We start from the raw sequence: 18,034 nt of genomic DNA, 5'->3' as shown, positions 1-18,034 counted from the left end.
CTGACCTGGCCCTTCCTCATAGAACCTTGGTCTGCCAGCCAGATTCAAGAGCCAACCCAGGGTTAGCTCCCTTATTTCAGTAGGAAAAAAAGAGTCATTGTGAAACATGTTTTTTTTTTTTTTAATTAGGAGGTGGCTATGTTCTTATGAAGAGGTCAGAGAATAACAAAAGTCATTGCCTATATTTGTTACCTTCTTACCATTATGGTAGATTAAGCATCATTTTCCTGCCAGGGCAATTACCTTGATTACTAATTGCTTCCTTTGTAACTTAGAGGCATAATAGCACTCTCCTTTATAATCATCGGATTGAAAAGGCTCTTGTGTTGTTGCCATCTAAATGTTAACCTACATGTGAACATGTGAGCATGAGCACAGGCTCTGACGCAGATGATGCCTTTGGCTCACTGCATCACTGTGTCCAAGCAGAGGGGCATAGGGTCTAAGCTGGAGGCAAGCAAGACTGTTACATTTTCCTGGCTACTTTCTGTACTTTGCTTTGCCAGTATAAGCTTTGATTGGAGATAAACCTTGAAAGGAGATGGCAAAGTGTTCTGGGCTATAATAACTAGAAGATGGGGTACTGATTGTCAGTTGCCTGATAGTATGAACACATGTGGCTTAAATGGGTGCAAAATTTAGGATCCTAACTTTGCCTGGGAGTCTCTAGGAGACCTTGGACAAGGCTCCACCTCTCTAAGCCTCAACTTCTCTGTCAAAATGAAGAATAATGTCTGTATCATGAGATGGGTATGAGGAATAATAATAATAATAATAATAATATAATACAAAACAAGACTAGGTGAGAGGGAACCATGTGGAGCAGCTTACAAATGCCATTATGTATCACCACTATCCCTGGCTCTTCAGCTGGAGTTCTTAGTTGATGATATATCTATTGATGTGTGATGGCCTCATGCATGAGGGATATCTCCTAGCTACACTGGAAACACCTTCATAAAGGGATATTTACTAATTTCTTTTTAAATTAATATTTTGTAATTTTCTTACCATGGTCAGTTGGTGGCAGGAAATAAATACTCCAATTGGCTTAAGTACAAGCAGAGTTTATGCTCAGGGTTCAAGAATGGTTATATGGGTGGCTGTTCTCTCTGACTCTCCCTCCCATATCTGGTTCTCCCAGGATCCCTACTGTGTCCTTGAAGACTTGCTTCTTTTTTCCTTTATAACTTTGTTCTGTAAGTGAGCCTGAACTACTCTGGCTATGCCCAGCCTTTTTGGCTGTCTCTGTACCCCATTTCCAAAATCTTGGGTGACAGGATCCAGCACAGCTTTGAGTAGTTACCCAGCCCTGGTCTGATCAGACAAGGCCAGACTGGGATAGAGTTGTGCCTGAGGGGGGCTACCTGAGTGTGTTTATGAGGAAAATAGTAAATCCTGCCTCCTCTTCTCTAAAATGTATCCTCTTCCAAGGAGCCTTCCCTGACCACCCACAGCCTTTGTCCAGTGGTCTCTTGTGGCCACTCCTAGGAGCTGGAGCAGGAAAGAGAAAAAGAGGGCAGACAATGACTGTATGGGCTATGTGCCCCTTGCCCATGCTCAACCCAGCCAGGGAACCATGGTGAGCTCAGACCCAGATTTGGAAGGAGACAAGGCTGGCTGCAACAACCACAGAACCACTCTTGTGGAAGAGCATCTTGGAGAACAAGATGTTTCCTAGAGGCAGGGGCAGAATGCTTAGAAGCTTCCAGAGGCTACTCACAGGCAGAACTTTGAGTAAGGACTTTGTAAGCCCAGCACAACAGCTGCCCATGTTCACATGTGGCCAACCCAGGGACAGTAGCCCTGGAAGTCCAGAGAATCAGCTGGTGGAAGTTGCTGTCCTCCTCTGGAGGGGCTCCCTGCTACTGGGTGTTGATGGTGGGCCTCATGCTTGGCCTTTTCCCTTTGTCAGCCTAGGTAGTGTCCCTTTCTGCATGTCTGATGGTGTCTGGTAAAGGAGATATGTTTGAAAAGTGGGTCCCACAGCAAAATGCTGGTTGGTCCAACACTTTCCTGAGATTGGGTTTGGTGGTAGTAGCCAAGAGTGATAAGGACTCAGGTTGTCGCATTCCATGTGACTAAAATACTCAGGGTCACTCCAGGTGAACTGGGCTGCACGAAATAATCACTCGAGAGACAGAGGTACCTTTCTCTTTGGGATCCTGTTACGGTTCCCTGACCTTAGGGGTCCATGGAAAAAGAGAAAGCGAGCATATGCTGAACCCTTTGAGTAGAAGCCATTAAAATGAGGTAAGGGGTCAGGTTTCAGAAGGTTGAATCTAGCTTCCTGTTGTCTGCTGACAGCAGGTTGATTGACATCTGGGAAGGCCACACCCAAAGGCAGAGCAAGAGAAGGGGACACACAAAGGGAGTTTCCATGAAACATTCTATCCCAAACAGGGCAAAGGGGTAGTATTACAAAGGAATAGGTGAGTATAGCTCAATCCCATGGGTGACACGCCTACATCTGAAGACATACCCTCAAATTCCTGAACCGGGACAATGTCCAGGTCACTACAAAATGTAGTGATGGGTCAAAGCCTCTCGATTTAGGATGAAAGGCATGAATCATTCAGAGTGGCTCCCCACATTAGGGCAAGGGGCAGGGCCTCGAAATTTTCATGATCTTCCCAACCTTCTCCCCTTCCTTGTCTTAGTCCACATTCTGTTGCTCTGAGTATGACATACTAATTCAAGATTCAAGGTTTCAAAAGTCAAGAATAAAGTTTTATTATACTCACAGTTTTGAAGGCTGGAAAGTTCAATATCTGCATCTGAATGTGCTGAGGTCCCAAAGCAGCTCAGGGCATCACACGGCAAAACAGATGTCCTAGCTCAGGTCTTTTCTCCTTTTCTTATAAAGCTGTGGTGCCATTGGATTAGTTCCTAATCCTGATGGCCTCATTTAACCTTAATTAATTCTCAAAAGTCCCACCTTTGAATGCCACAGTCCTCTTAAATTTCTACCTTCTTAATACTTCATAATGGGGATTCAACACAAGTTTTTGGTGGGAACATTCAAACCATAGCACCCACATACACCACAGGCAGCCTGTGAGGGAAGCTCCTGGGTTTGCACTTGGTCCTGTTGAACACATACTGCTCTCCAGGATCCATCACATGCTGAAGTCAGTTCTCCTCCAAGGAAAGAACCAAGGCTGTGCCCATGCATGGATCCTTAGTACCTAGACACAAGGAGGAACATTCCAGCCAGTCTGATGTTTGGTGTGCATAATGCTACCTGTCTGTACACTGCTTTAGTCTAGGTCAGAGCAGAGAAGAATAAAGTTGGGCTGGCAGGCAGTCACAAGTCTGGGGAGTCATACCGAAGGAGAACTGCCTTTGAGCAGGCTGTGTTCTGGCTACCCAGGCAGGAGTTTGTGGCTCTTCTGGTCTCAGGCACTGTCCTCCATAGAGTGGAGATGGAGTCCATTATGACTTATTCACATGGACATCAGAAACTGGGATTCCAAAGGGAAAATTTTGAGTGGTTGGTTAGAGTGGCTGAGCAAATGGTAGATTTTTCTCTTTCACCAGTACCCACCTTACATTTTTCTTGGGAGGACAGTTGGAAACATTAACTGCTCAGAGCTGAGGTAGCCTCTCTTGAAGAGTGAGATTTTCATATTAATTAGTTGCTTGAGTCATGGTACATCTCTTCCATGGGAGAACTGCGACTACAAATAAGTCTATCTTTTCTCATCTCTGTCAGGCACTCAAAGGGGAGAGGCCAGGCTGGCCTGTAGGGTATCTTGTCTCCAATGAAATGGCTATGTGTTCACAGAGGAGCCCTGTTCAGAGATATTTTGTTGAGTTCAGCCCAAAGTGTCACCTTTAGGGCCTGGAGTCCAGCCATTCCAGCAGCAGTCCCACTTCCCCTGAGTGAACTGTAAGTGGTTAGGCCTGGCTTCAAGGCCACTATGAGGTCTGGCTTTTCCTCTCTTCAGCCAAATGACATCTGTGGTTGCCTTTGCCTTTCTGGGGTTCCTTTTCTGCAGAAGGGAAATGGCAAGAACCCCTGGGATTCTCTCACAGCTATTATTACCCCTACACACTGAGGAGGCTCCCCTGTGGGATGACAGCCATCATAGAGAGTATTATCATTGGAGTAAGTGCCCAGGAACTCAGCTAGTTCCTATTAGGAATGTCCATTATTCATTTAGAATGCTAGAGGCAATAGGGGTATGTCTCTAAACATCTCTGCCTTTCAAGAAAACTGTTTTAGTGGGTTTTTTTACAAAGTAAATAGACTCAATGGAAAAAGAAAAATAGACTGTACTGAAAGATAATAAATATCTACTAACTCAGCAGTGATCACTGTTGAATCTTTATGGAACAGCATTCCAGATAGACCTTTATGTATGTATCTTCATTTAGAGATTGGTATATAATTTCACAGCAGTGGGGAAAATCCCCAGTATTCAGTTTTCTAACTTAATAAATTCAACAAAACATTGTAGACATTGTTTACCAAGTAATATATATCTGTACCATCACTTTTTATAAATTTTTATTACAGAAATTTTCTAACATATCTCTATGTCTAAGTACACATGAATATACACTCCCATATATTGTCTATGTTTCCATCACTTGCCTTTTGACAATTATCAGTTTATGGTCCATCTTATTTCATTGCAGTCTCTTATTTCCCTGTCTAATTTTTTTTATTATGGTAAATACATACAACATTAAATTCAGCATTAGTCACATTTAACATAACCTCAGGATTTGTGCAACCATTACCTTTACCTAGTTCCAAAATATTTTCATCACCCCAAAGGAAACCCCATACCTATAAGGCAGTTACTCTGCCCCTTTCCCTTGGCCCTTGGCAACCAGTAATCTGCTTTTCATTATTTTTCATTATTTTAAAGCAAAGCCCACCTGCAAATATTTTACTTATGTTTGTCTAAAAACACAATGGCTCTTGAAAGTGTAAATTCAAAATCACTGTCACACCTCAAATCCAATTCTTTAATATCATTATTAAACTATTCAAATACCTGATTATAAGGTACATAATATTTCATTAAATAGATATGGTATAATTAAAAGGTTTTGAAGCAATCATGTTGTTTATAGTGTTTCCTATTGTCAAAAAAGCACTGGGACAAGCATGTCTGTGTCCACATTCCTTCCCGCCCCATGGTGTGATTATTTCCTAGGGGAATATTCCTAGAAAAGGGATCACTGGGTCAAATGGGTGCTTCACATTTGGATATTGTTGCCAAATTATCCTATATTAAGGTTGCCAAATTATCCTGTATCCCAGCTTCTACTTTCCTTAACAAAAAATGCACAGGTTGGTTAAGGGAAGGTCCTCCCTGGGAATATTCACATGTTCATCCTTTCCCATAGCTTGTGTGTAAGTACCACTGCTCTTCCATTTGCACAGAAAGGCCAGGTGATTCAGGGCTTTGGGTCTCCCAGATGTGGCCACAGCTTAAGATTATCAATTGATAATCAGATACTGGAGAAAAATGCCATAGCACCCATAAGTGACAGCCCATGCAGCCCTTCTCCCCAGTGAGAGCATGGGGCTGTCAGAAAGAGTTTTGGCAGCAGCCTGGGTAAGTGGCAAGACAGAAAGCCCTGTTAGTGGAGTTGGGCTGGTTCACAGATGCTTTCTTCTATCTGGAAGCTCTGGAAGCTGGTGGGAGGAAATTGATACTCTATCTTTTGGAGGAGAGGGAGGAAGAGGAAACAGATGAGAAAAATTATCCACTATTATTCACTTAAACTTGATGCCTTATGCTATTAAAAATGTTACAGAGACATTAAAGGAATTTTAAAAGAGGAAATGAAACATTACCATGATCCCCGCCATTGCTGTTCCTTGGGGCCCTGCTCACACCACACACACACACACACACACACACACACACACAAGCACACACAAACACACACACCCTTCACAATATAACAACTCATTGCTAAGTTCTCTCCTCTCCCTGGGCTATAGGGCATTGGCATTCCAGGCCACTCTGCAATCTTTGTTGTCATTTTTAATACTTCTTCCAGGCTCTGTCAAGAGCTTGGCTCCAGTTTTCTTTTCCTGCTGTTGTACAGTTAAACACTTGAGGGCCTATTATAAATATAACACACACACCCCCACACACACCATGTCCAGGCTTATAGCTGCCTCACTCTCTGTAATACCTTCCTATGAAAAACCATGTTTGGTAAAGGGTGTAAAAAGGATTGTGAATCCATTTCATTGTCCTATTGCCCAGTTGTATAAAAAATGGGTATCATTGTCTCCCAGGAGGGTGCAAGATAGCTACTATAGTATGAGAAACGGTTAGAAGTTTTATTAGAAAATATTAGTTCCATTCAAACATTTTGTTTTTTTAAATTTTAATTTTCATGTATGTTAGGAAATATGCATAAAGCATGTCAAGTAGTATAATATGTATAATATAAATAATCATTCATATATTAAGGGCTCATAATGATACTTCATAAGTGGGGTGTGAAAACATGTTAGGTTTTTGGTGTTTTTCTTTGAGAAAAAGCAAAAAGGAGGTTTATTGCTTTTCTAGCAAAGGAGAATCACAGGGGACTCCTATCCCAGAGGCTGTGATTCTGCCCATCATTGAGAAGGGGCTTTTAAAGAAGTGATTAAGAGGCCACATTACAAGTGTTCTCTGTTGCAGTTATAATTTACTTGTTAACTTGGGAGATAGTAATTTCTGAGGTCTGGTACCATCTCCAAAGTCTGGATTACTTTGTTCCTAAGGTGGATGTTGCTCAAGGACACATAAATATGCCTAAAATGAGTAAGTAAGGTAATCCTGTTTCCCCTGAGATTAGGGTGTTAGTTAGGTTTTTGTTCCTGTAACCAAAATACCAGATAGAACAACTTAAAGGAGGACAAGTTTATTTTGAGCTCATTGCTACGGGCGTGAGACGAGGCAGAACATCATGGCAGAAGGGCATGGTAGAGGACAGCTGCTTAGCTCATGGCAGCCAGGAAGCAAAGGGAATGGAGAAGTCAGGGACAAATTATGCAATCTCTAAGGCACACCCCCAGTGAACTATTTGCTTCAGCTGCACCCTACCTGCCTATAGTTATCACCCAGTACAGTGGTCTTTTAAAATTATTAATACATCAAATGGATTAACCCACTGATCAGGTTATAACTCTCATAATCTAATCACTTTACCTCTTTCATTAACACAGGAGCTTTTGGGAAACTCCTCATATCCTAACCATAACAGTAATCCAGAATTTCAAGAGCTGGTTTGTGGGTCCTTTGAGGACCAACTCCATCTTCTACTCATGCTCTATTTCCACCGTGAAGCATGGCACTTGGCACAAATAGGTACTATAGACATCTAACAGACTCTTCTAAAGGGTGATCCCAAGTAGATATAAATTGGCATTTTCTTTATTTGGAGAACATCCAGGAATAGGAGAGAGCTTGTCTCAAAAGCCAGCCTCACTTCTCTCCATGCTGTAATATCACATTAATGCAGCTTCCCTGAGCCCAGGTGCTACTCTTGTGCCCTTAGAACAGCAGCCATTTTATTACACTGAACCTCAGAGAGAGGGAAATAAAGCATGTGTGTTGGATTTTTATTAGCTATTGCTCTGGTATCCTTCTACTTGAAAGCACCTCGAGAAGCTAAGCTGTGTGCTCATAAATTGAATACTGTCAGGAAAATGCCTCTTCTGCAAAGATTTAGCCAACAGGGGCAGACTAGAGAAAAGGGCTGGTGGCCTTGTGAGCCCACAGGCTGTGTGTTGACTGTGGGCTGACACAAGAGTGGTATCCTACCAACAGGGGAAGGCTATACTTTCAGCAGGAGGCAGGAGGACTGAACACAGTCCTTATGGTCTCAGCAGATTGCATTGTCCCAGCTGGGGGATCCATGCAGCATAAGAGTGGACGGCCACCCTTGTTTTGTGTTCAATAATGGCTTCTTTTTTTTTAATATTTATTTTTCAGTATTTGGCGGACACCGCATCTTTGTTTGTATGTGGTGCTGAGGATCGAACCCGGGCCGCACGCATGCCAGGCGAGCGTGCTACCGCTTGAGCCACATCCCCAGCCCAATAATGGCTTCTTTTTAAAAAAATTCCTTTTTGAGTTTAATTGACATTCAATAAATTGCCAATAGTTAAAGAGTACAAGTTGACAATTTTTAAAAAATTTTTTTAGTTGTAGATGGACACAATCCTCCTTTATTTTATTTATTTATTTATTTATTTTTATGTGGTGCTGAGGGTTGAACCTAGTGTTTCACACATGCAAGGCAAGTGCTCTACCACTGAGCCACAATCACAACCCATAAGTTGATAATCTTGATATATGTATACATCCTTGAAACTATCACCACAATTTAGATAATGTACAAATTCATCACCCTCAAAGTTTCCTCTGACCATTTGTAATTCCTTCTTAGCCCCTCCCATCTCCCTAGGCAACCAGTAACCTGCTTTCTGGCACAACTGATTAGTTTGCATTTTCTAGCACATTTCATACAGACATGGGAATTTATATATAAATAGATCATGTCTGTATTGGGCAGGATATACTCTTTCTATTTGACTTCTCTTACCCAGCATAACTATTTTAAAATCTGTTTGGGTTGCTGCATGTATCACTGGTTTATTGCCTTTTATTGTTGTCTCCTTCATATAGATGCCCCCCAGTTTGCCTGTTGATGGGCATTTGAGTGATTTCTGGGTTTGGTATGATAGAGAGCTGCTATGAATGTTTATGTTCAAGTCTTTGTGTGGACTTTTTTCTTGGATAAATACATAAGAATTGGATCATAAGGTAGATATTTGTTTTAACTTTTTAGGAAATTACCACACTATCTGGCAAAGTGATTGTTCTCTGACCAGCAGTGTCAGAGAGTCCTGGCCTGGAGGATAAAGAATCACCAGTCCCAGGACAATCTGAGGAAGGATTGAACACAGCTTTCCCAATCATCAGCTTTTATAGTTTACCTTTTGACTAATGACTGGATGTTTTCTTAATATTATATGTTTTTTTTTTTTTTTTTGCTTAGAGTGGGGAACCCATGCCCATACAGTACTATTCATAATACTTTAATGGAATTCAGTTGAGGGCAGCTTACTGTGGACATGGACCCTTGCCTCTCACGGTCCCCTGGGTCATGAAATTTCACATGTCAGAGGCAGGGAGACTTGTTCAGAAAGCACATTTTTGTCTAAAGATAAATTAATAACTCTGCAATATTGATAACATGGTTGCTCCCCAGATCTGATTGATCATGTAAAATCTTGCTACTAGAAATGTCTGCACAAGAATGCAATTAATGAAGAATTCTTGGAAATAAAAAGCCATAACATCTTGATTCAAAATGTGCCTCTTCTCAACCCCTTGCAACATTGCTTCTTGGCCCTGGAAAATGCCCAGAAGAGGAGAAAACGGGTCTTGAAGTATCCACTGAGATTACTTGAAAGTATATTAGTTGAAGGTTGCCTTCAGCATGAGAGCATCTGCTGAATGAATTCTACAAAAAGGATTCAGAAGCAGGCATAGCCTTTTCAGAACTGGGGTAGGTTTCCGTGTCCTGTTCTGGCTCACAGAGTCAAGTTTCCAATTGCTTATTAAAATACTGTAGATCACAATCCTAGTGTTCATTTTAGCACCAGAATGGCATCTTCAGAAATATATTTATGGTATGGTAATTCACTTAGTGATAAGAGTACAGTTCAAATCACTTTGGAAAGGACAAAGTTCAACAGTTTTTAAGCATGTTGTAAGGAAATCATCTAATTTTTGTTTTCCAAAAATATATCTGATATTTCCAACACTATTCACTATGCTTCTGAACACTATTCTCCACTGATATCTTTATAAATTCCCATGTCTGTATCCCACAATTTAATCACTATAGCCTCATAGCATATTTTGACAACTGGTCGGATAAATCCTCCTTTATTGTTCTTTAATATCAAAAATTTATTGGAGTTTTCTCTTCCCTCTATAAGAATCAGCTTAAGTTTTATTAAAAATACCCCTGGGTACTTTGTTTGATATTACTTTAACTGTAGATTAATATATCTTCTCTAACCATGTAACATGTAAACCATATTTTGGAGTGGCCAGTGCCTTGCACACATAGTTCTTGCTAAAATTTTGTGGAGGTTATTTAATATATTTTAATTCAGTTCATGTTTATAATAAATATTTACTACATTTCTCTTTGTGCCATGTAGTGCTAGGAGGAGTCAGTGAAAGACAAAAGTAGTTTTCTTGCCAGGGACCTCACTGCCTGCTGCCAGGAGGCTAACTAACCACTGGAAGTCACAGAAGCCACAGTACAATATGCCTGGTGCTTCCCCCTGGGAAACAACACAGAAAGCCAGAGATAAGGTCAGAGAAAGCTGTCTGGAGGGAGGTGATGTGTAAGCTGAGACCTGAAGGGCATAGAGAAAGTAGCTGCAGAAGGTGGGCGGAGCACAGTGTGAAAGTGAGGCCTCAGGGAGGAGAGAGCATGGCCATCTGGGGAACTAAAGATGCTTCAGGGGTTTGAGGAGCAGAGGGGGATGGGATGGGATGGGGTGGAGTTGTCAAAAAATTAAGGTACAGGGGCCAAATCAATCACCAGGAAAAGCTATGCCAGCAGATTTCCCACTGAATCTCAAGGGTCAGAGGAGCCTTGGAAGGGTATTACACTGCACTTGGCAGTCAGCTTCATTTCCTCTGGATGCAGGGTACAAGATGCATAAGGCAACTATTTCCTCTGCATCCAGCTGAAAAATGGCAACATCAGAGGGTTGTGACAAAGAGGAAGAAGAACTTCAGGAAACAGAACCAAGCTCTCTATTTAGTTTGTTTCTCATGGTGTCTGTAGTACCAGAGCCCAACCAACCTGGGCTATGATCTCAGCTGCATTATTTTATAGTCATCTGACCTAGGACAAGTGATCTAACCCCACTGTTCACCCTCACCAGCCTCAATTTCTTTATTTGAAGAATCAAGCTGTTGCAAAGATGTGTAAAGTATCAGCACCACGCCTAGCCCATATGACATCAGTAACAAGTAGCAGTGATGATGGTGGGTTGCAGAATCCAAGCATCCTCCTGCAGAGTCAGAAAGAGAATACTTGAAGTGGAAGGCAGTAACATCATCTCCTTTTCTTTCTTTCTTTTTTTTTTGAGACAGAGTCTCACTGTGTTTCCCAGGCTAGCCTTTAACCCTTTGGCTCAGGCACTTCTACTTCAGCTGGGAAGCAGCTGAGACTGTAAATGTGCACCTTATGTCCAGCATCTCTCTCCATTTATATACTGTTTGCCCAGAGCCATTTTAATTCTCCGAAATTGCTGCTAAGATACCAACATAGAATTCTACCTAGTTCCCATGGAAAATTTTCCTCCAAGGGGAACACATCAGTAGAGACAACTACCCCTTACAGTGTGGGGAGCTGTGGTGGACAGCTAGAATGACTCTCCTTTTACTTGGGATCTTCAGTCAAAGGGCCAGAATATACTCTGGGGGCATCCAACAAACCAGCCAAGGCCTTTTGTATGATTTAATCTGACAGATTCAGAGAAGAGGACAAAATGATTTTGCTGTGTGGCTCAGACTCACAGAGCTCTTGCAATTACATGCCTCCTTTCATGGAAAATTAGATTAGCACAGTAACTCTGTTACAATGAATCTCCAATGCCAGGAATTGTGTTAATTAATAAGTTGTAAGTGTTGACTTTTGATTCAGGCCTTCATTAGGGCATCTCATTTAATTTTTACTAGTTTTGGCTACATCTATATATGTGATATAACAAAAGGTAAGAAAAATGCTTGGATGTGGATAATCACTGGGTCATCTTGGAAATGTATCCTAGAAGTACAGAGAGAGGCTGTAAAAGAAGTCAAGCCCTGTCCCAATGGAGAGGACTTCAGTAGGCCAAGCATATGGGATCACAAACCTGGTGCATTTAGAAGCCAGGATTACATGGATTGTGAAATCAGCCTTCTTTTAGAAACAGAGTCTGGTCAACCTTCTCTCCAGCTGTGCACATATTCCATCATTTCCAGAAGCCAGTTACTAATACAACTGAATGAAAACTTTCCTTAGCATTGACCCCACCCACTCAGCTCAGACATTTGCAGCAAGAAAATATGACTTACCAAGCACATGAAAATCAGAGGAAGACCAATATTAGCTATGCAGTTCACTGCATAGAACAAGCTTTTGCTTAGGCTCTCTAGTTGCCTGGATGATCCCAAGAGGAAGGAAACGATTTAGCTAGAGACAGTTTGGGTGCAGCCTTTCCAGAAGGCAGTACCAATGACCAGAAGGTGGACAGACTTCTGTTCTATCCCCAACAGCACGTGACAGGATGAAATGTTCCCTAAGAATGAGGGCCTGTCCTGAGATTCTCTCTCTAACAGCTCTGCCTCCTCTGCCAGTGGAAACTATTCCCATTTTAGATTGCATTTTAATTTTATTTCATGCCTTGCTATTTGAGGGTAAGAGGAATACAAATCTCAGTGGGAACACGTGTGGTTTCCCCATGCACCTTGCTACACACGTGCTGGTGGCTGTCATCAGAAGGAAGCAAGATGTGGGGGGATTCTATCTACATGCCACAAGGTGATCAGGCTAGAGAAAGAGGACACAGGGTTGGCAGAGGTATTGTTTTATTGGGGTGGCCCATTGAGTGTCAGTACCTGGGGCCGAAGGTTATGTGGATGGCATACAGGTTTTATTCTTTGTGTCATTTACAGTTTCACCTTTGGCCTTTAGGGATGTCTAGGTTCAGAAAAGACTTTGGCTATGCGGCCCTATGAAAATACCTTTCACTGCTGTTTACCCACTCTTTAGGGAGGAGAGAGAGAGATGAAGGGATAAAAAACATATGACAATTTGAAACTTCATCACCCATTTGTGCAGAGGTTTTGGCTGCCAGTCTACTTGGTATATGAATGCTCCATGACGGATTTGGAGGGGACTGACAAGAGGACAAAGCCAGATAGTCTTGAGAATTCAAGGAGACCTCAGTTTTAAGGGCTGGATTTGGGAGTTGTGTTTGCTCTGGGCCTATAACTTTCAAGAAGCAAAAAGCAGCTCCAAAGACATATATTGACCTGCATTGTATCAAAGGTTCAGAGGGTAAAATGGGGGAAGACAAACTTTGTAAATTAAAAGAAATTGATTTGAGATTTGGTAACTTGCTGAGAACAGCAAATTGTGTAAGGGTCATTTCAAGACTGATGAGCCTTGGATTGACAATTTAAAAATCAGTTAAAGGGTGTCTCTGTGCTTGTCTCCTTGTATCACTTGACTGCCCTGAAACTAAAGAGGATTCATATCTATTTGTTTTTTAAATTCCTTGGAAGGACTTTCACAGTCAAGTAATATGATCCCTGTTTCAAACATTGTTCTTTTTCAGGTGGCAAGAGTCCTATCTCTTTATGGTATCCATGCCACAGTCTTGTTAAATACATTGTCTACCTTAATTCTACTTTGTGGATAAAAAACAGTGAACAGTAGAATAGCAGAGAGCTCTAACTAACACAGAGAAGCAAGATAGGGAGGTCACACTCATCTTCCAGACCTGGGTCTGGCCCAGAGGATATTTTGGGAACTTTTGTGATAAATGCTTTAAGAACCCACCTGGCCTACTGTACTGTTCCCAAATCAATTTGGGTATATAGAATGGGTATATAGATAAATATCACCAAAATATAGCCATAAAATTATATTTTGCTGATTTTTTAAAAAAGTAAAATTTTATCAAAACAACAAAATGTTTAATATTTAGGAGTTTCTGGCAGAAGTTGCAATCACTGGTTTGCATCAATAAGAACTAGTTTATGAATGCAGGTGTTTTTTTTTTTCATCCACCATCTGCAGTATTGTTTATAGAAGAAACCAAGGTTATAAGCCTTCCTGCCAAAGCTTCCTGCAGACATCTACTTGCAAGCCCATGGGTAAAAAGTTTGCTTTTATATTTTTTAATGAATAGATTCTTTAGGGTTTAATTAGGCATTGTGTCTGTGCATGAATCATTTATAATCTGGGTTTGCCCTCAGCACATGGCACTTAGAGTCAGATACATAGAAATAATATTGCTAAGCAAAATGTAAAATGCTCTTTAGTCAATTATTATTGGTTGGCAACATGTTTTATGGAGATAAAAGCTGATTGACAGCTGTTATGGTTTTGGTTTGTCATCTTGTGTGTTGGGGAGAAAATGAACAATATAGGAAGCACACACATCAGTTAGGTATCTTCTACACCAGCATTCCGAGGGCCCAGAGTCTCTTCCAGTTTCCAGCTAGCCCAGTGGTAGAGAAGTGTTCTCAGCTAATGAGAGTAACAATAATCACTGCCATTTGCACCTACTCTGTATCTGGCATGTCTGCATGCATCATGGGTTATCTTCCAAGTGACTTGCCAGTCGTTGAGCTAGTAACTTGTAGAGCCCAGCTGTGAACCCCGATCATTCTAAATCCCTGTTCTCTGCCTCATCCTGTCCCCACATTATCTAAAAACTGAGACAATTAAAGTTGTAGTTCAGCTAAAAAATTAAAAAGCTGATTTAAAAAATGATTTAGCGGGGCTGGGGTTGTGGTTCAGCGGTAGCCGCTCACCTAGCATGTGCGAGGCCCTGGGTTTGATCCTCAGCACCACATAAAAATAAATAAATATTGCCTTTTTCATTCCGTATGTTAGTAATTTGAGTTCTCTCTCTTCCTCTCTTCGTTAGCATGGCTAAAGGTCTGTTGATCTTATTTATTTTTTCAAAGAACCAACTTTTAGTTTTGTTAATTTTTTCAATAGTTTCTTTTGTTTCAATTTCATTGATTTCCGCTCTGGTTTTAATTATTTCTTGCCTTCTGCTATATTTGCTGTTGTTTTGCTCTTCCTTTTCTAGGGCTTTGAGATGAAGTGTGAGCTCATTTATTTGTTGGTTTTTTCTTTTTCTGAGGAATGACCTCCAGGTGATGAATTTCCCTCTTAAAACTACTTTCATTGTGTCCCATAGATTCCGATATGTTGTGTCTGTATTTTCATTTATCTCTAAGAATTTTTTGATTTCCTCCTTTATGTCTTCTGTAACCCATTGACCATTCAGTAACATATTGTTCATTTTCCATGTGATGTAGGATTTTTCCTTTCTTCTTTTATCATTGATTTCCAGTTTCAATCCATTATGATCAGATAAAATGCATAGTATTACCTCCACCCCTTTATATTTACTGAGGGTTGCCCTATGGCATAATATATGGTCTGTTTTTGAGAAGGATCCATGTGCTGCTGAGAAAAAAGTATATCCACTTGAAGATGGTTGATATATTCTATATATGTCAGTTAAGTCTAGGTTATTGATTGTGCTATCGCAAAGTTACAACTATCTTATATTTGATAAAGGGGCTAAAAGCATGCAATGGAGGAAGGATAGCATCTTCAACAAATGGTGTTGGGAAAACTGGAAATCCATATGCAACAAAATGAAACTGAATCCCCTCCTCTCGCCATGCACAAAAGTTAACTCAAAATGGATCAAGGAGCTTGATATCAAATCAGAGACTCTGCATCTGATAGAAGAAAAAGTTGGCTCCCATCTACATACTGTGGGGTCGGGCTCCAAATTCCTTAATAGGACACCCATAGCACAAAAGTTAATAACAAGAATCAACAAAGGGACTTACTTAAATTAAAAAGTTTTTTCTCAGCAAGAGAAACAATAAGAGAGGTAAATAGGGAGCCTACATCATGGGAACAAATTTTTACTCCTCACACTTCAGATAGACCCCTAATATCCAGAATATACAAAAAACTCAAAAAATTAGACAATAAGATAACAAATAACCCAGTCAACAAATGGGCCAAGGACCTGAACAGACACTTCTCAGAGGAGGATATACAATCAATCAACAAGTACATGAAAAAATGCTCACCATCTCTAGCAGTCAGAGAAATGCAAATCAAAACCACCCTAAGATACCATCTCACTCCAATAAGAGTGGCAGCCATTATGAAGTCAAACAACAACAAGTGCTGGCGAGGATGTGGGGAAAAGGGTACACTTGTACACTGCTGGTGGGACTGCAAATTGGTGAGGCCAATTTGGAAAGCAGTATGGAGATTCCTGGGAAAGCTGGGAATGGAACCACCATTTGATCCAGCTATCGCCCTTCTGGGACTATTCCCTGAAGACCTTAAAAGAGCGTACTACAGGGATACTGCCACATCAATGTTCATAGCAGCACAATTCACAATAGCTAGACTGTGGAACCAACCCAGATGCCCTTCAATAGATGAATGGATAAAAAAAAATGTGGCATTTATACACCATGGAGTATTATGCAGCACTAAAAAATGACAAAATCATGGAATTTGCAGGGAAATGGATGGCACTAAAGCAGATTATGCTAAGTGAAGCTAGCCAATCCCTAAAAAACAAATGCCAAATGTCTTCTTTGATATAATGAGAGCAACTAAGAACAGAGCAGGGAGGAAGAGCAGGAGATAAAGATTACCATTAAACAGAGACATGAGGAGGGAGGGAAAGGGAGAGAAAAGGGAAATTGCATGGAAATGGAGGGAGACCCTCATTGTTATACAAAATTACATATAAGAGGTTGTGAGGGGAATGGGAAAATAAACAAGGAGAGAAATGAATTACAGTAGATGGGGTAGAGAGAGAAGATGGGAGGGGAGGGGAGGGGGGATAGTAGAGGATAGGAAAGGTAGCAGAATACAACAGTTACTAATATGGCATTATGTAAAAATGTGGATGTGTAACCAATGTGATTCTGCAGTCTGTATTTGGGGTAAAAATGGGAGTTCATAACCCACTTGAATCTAATGTATGATATGTCAAGAGCATTGTAATGTTTTGAACAACCAATAAAAAAATTTAAAAACAATAAATAAATAAAATAAAAATATTGTGTCCAACTATAACTAAAACAATAAATATTTTTAAAGTTTTCTAAAAAAGTGATTTAGGTTGCACTGTACCCGGGTCCACAGCAGCATTATTCAGAGTAACCAACAAAGGTAAAGCAACCAAAGTGTCTGTTGGTAAAGAATGGATAAACAAAATGTAGTATATCAATATAAATATTATTCAGATTTTAAAAGGAGGGAATTCTGACATATACTTCAAATGCTTGGTTCTTCTTCCTCATTTTAAAAATTATCAATCAAGCATTTGGAAATTATTTAATTCCCCCCTTTCTTCATTTTTATTTGTGTCTTATTTATTTATTGAAATTCTGGGGATTAAACCCAGGGGTGTTTTACCACTGAGCTACATCCCGAGCTGTCTTTATTTTTTATTTTAAGACAGGATCTCACCAAGTTTCTCAGTCAGACCTTGAATTTAGAATCCTCCTGTCTTAGTCTCCCAAGTTTCTGGGATTATAGGAATCCACCCTCAGACCCAGCTTGTATCTTTTATTTTTAATTAAATAGACTATAATATGAATCTTGGATATATTATAGCTTATCTTAAATTATTACCCTTACCACTTTCCAGACAATTCAACACTCTCACAACAGTTAAATTCCATGTATCCCCTTGCTCTTTGTATTATTATTGTTATTATTATTATTATTATTATTATTATATATTTTACTCATATATGTATGAGCTCCACAATGTTTTATAATTGCTTTTTAAGCAATCAATATTTATTTGTATTTACACTGAAAAAAGTTTCTAATATTCTTTTATCCCTTTCTACATTTCTATGCATTCAATTTGAGATCATTTTCTTTCCATCTGAAGAACTCCTTTTAGTATTTCTTGTGATCTATGTCTGCCAGCTGTGAATTCTTTGCTTTTTGGTTTTTGTTTTGAATTTTTTTGGAAGGACAAGTTCTAACCATGTTGCCTTGGCTATTTCAAACTCCTAGGCTCAAGCAGTCCTCCTGCCTCAGACCTGAGTAGCTGGTACTACAGGTGTACACCACCACACTGGGCTTATTTCATCTTAGTTTTTCATTGTTGATTGAACCCAGAGGCGCTTAACCACTGAGCCACATCTCCAGTCCTTTTTTATATTTTATTTAGAGACAGATCTCA

General features: G+C 40.4%; 2 protein-coding genes across 6 annotated transcripts in view; one reads left to right on the top strand and one right to left on the bottom strand.

The window, feature by feature from the left end:
• LOC144375302 (uncharacterized) overlaps nt 1-3,100 on the bottom strand; it is a 59,625-nt gene extending 56,525 nt beyond the window's left edge. Inside the window, exon 1 of one of the 2 annotated variants that reach the window (XR_013434986.1) lies at nt 2,745-2,888. The gene's annotated coding sequence lies outside the window, so the exon portion shown is untranslated. Of the gene's footprint in view, nt 1-2,744 lie in introns of both variants that reach the window. The other variant, XM_078039602.1, reaches the window with a different exon arrangement.
• The window catches only part of Osbp2 (oxysterol binding protein 2), a 181,096-nt gene that overhangs the window by 67,229 nt on the left and 95,833 nt on the right, over nt 1-18,034 (top strand). The window lies entirely within an intron of this gene.

The sequence above is a fragment of the Ictidomys tridecemlineatus genome, chromosome 2, assembly GCF_052094955.1.
Source record: "Ictidomys tridecemlineatus isolate mIctTri1 chromosome 2, mIctTri1.hap1, whole genome shotgun sequence".
Taxonomy (NCBI): Eukaryota; Metazoa; Chordata; class Mammalia; order Rodentia; family Sciuridae; genus Ictidomys; species Ictidomys tridecemlineatus.
This window is presented reverse-complemented; position numbering and strand designations above follow the sequence as displayed.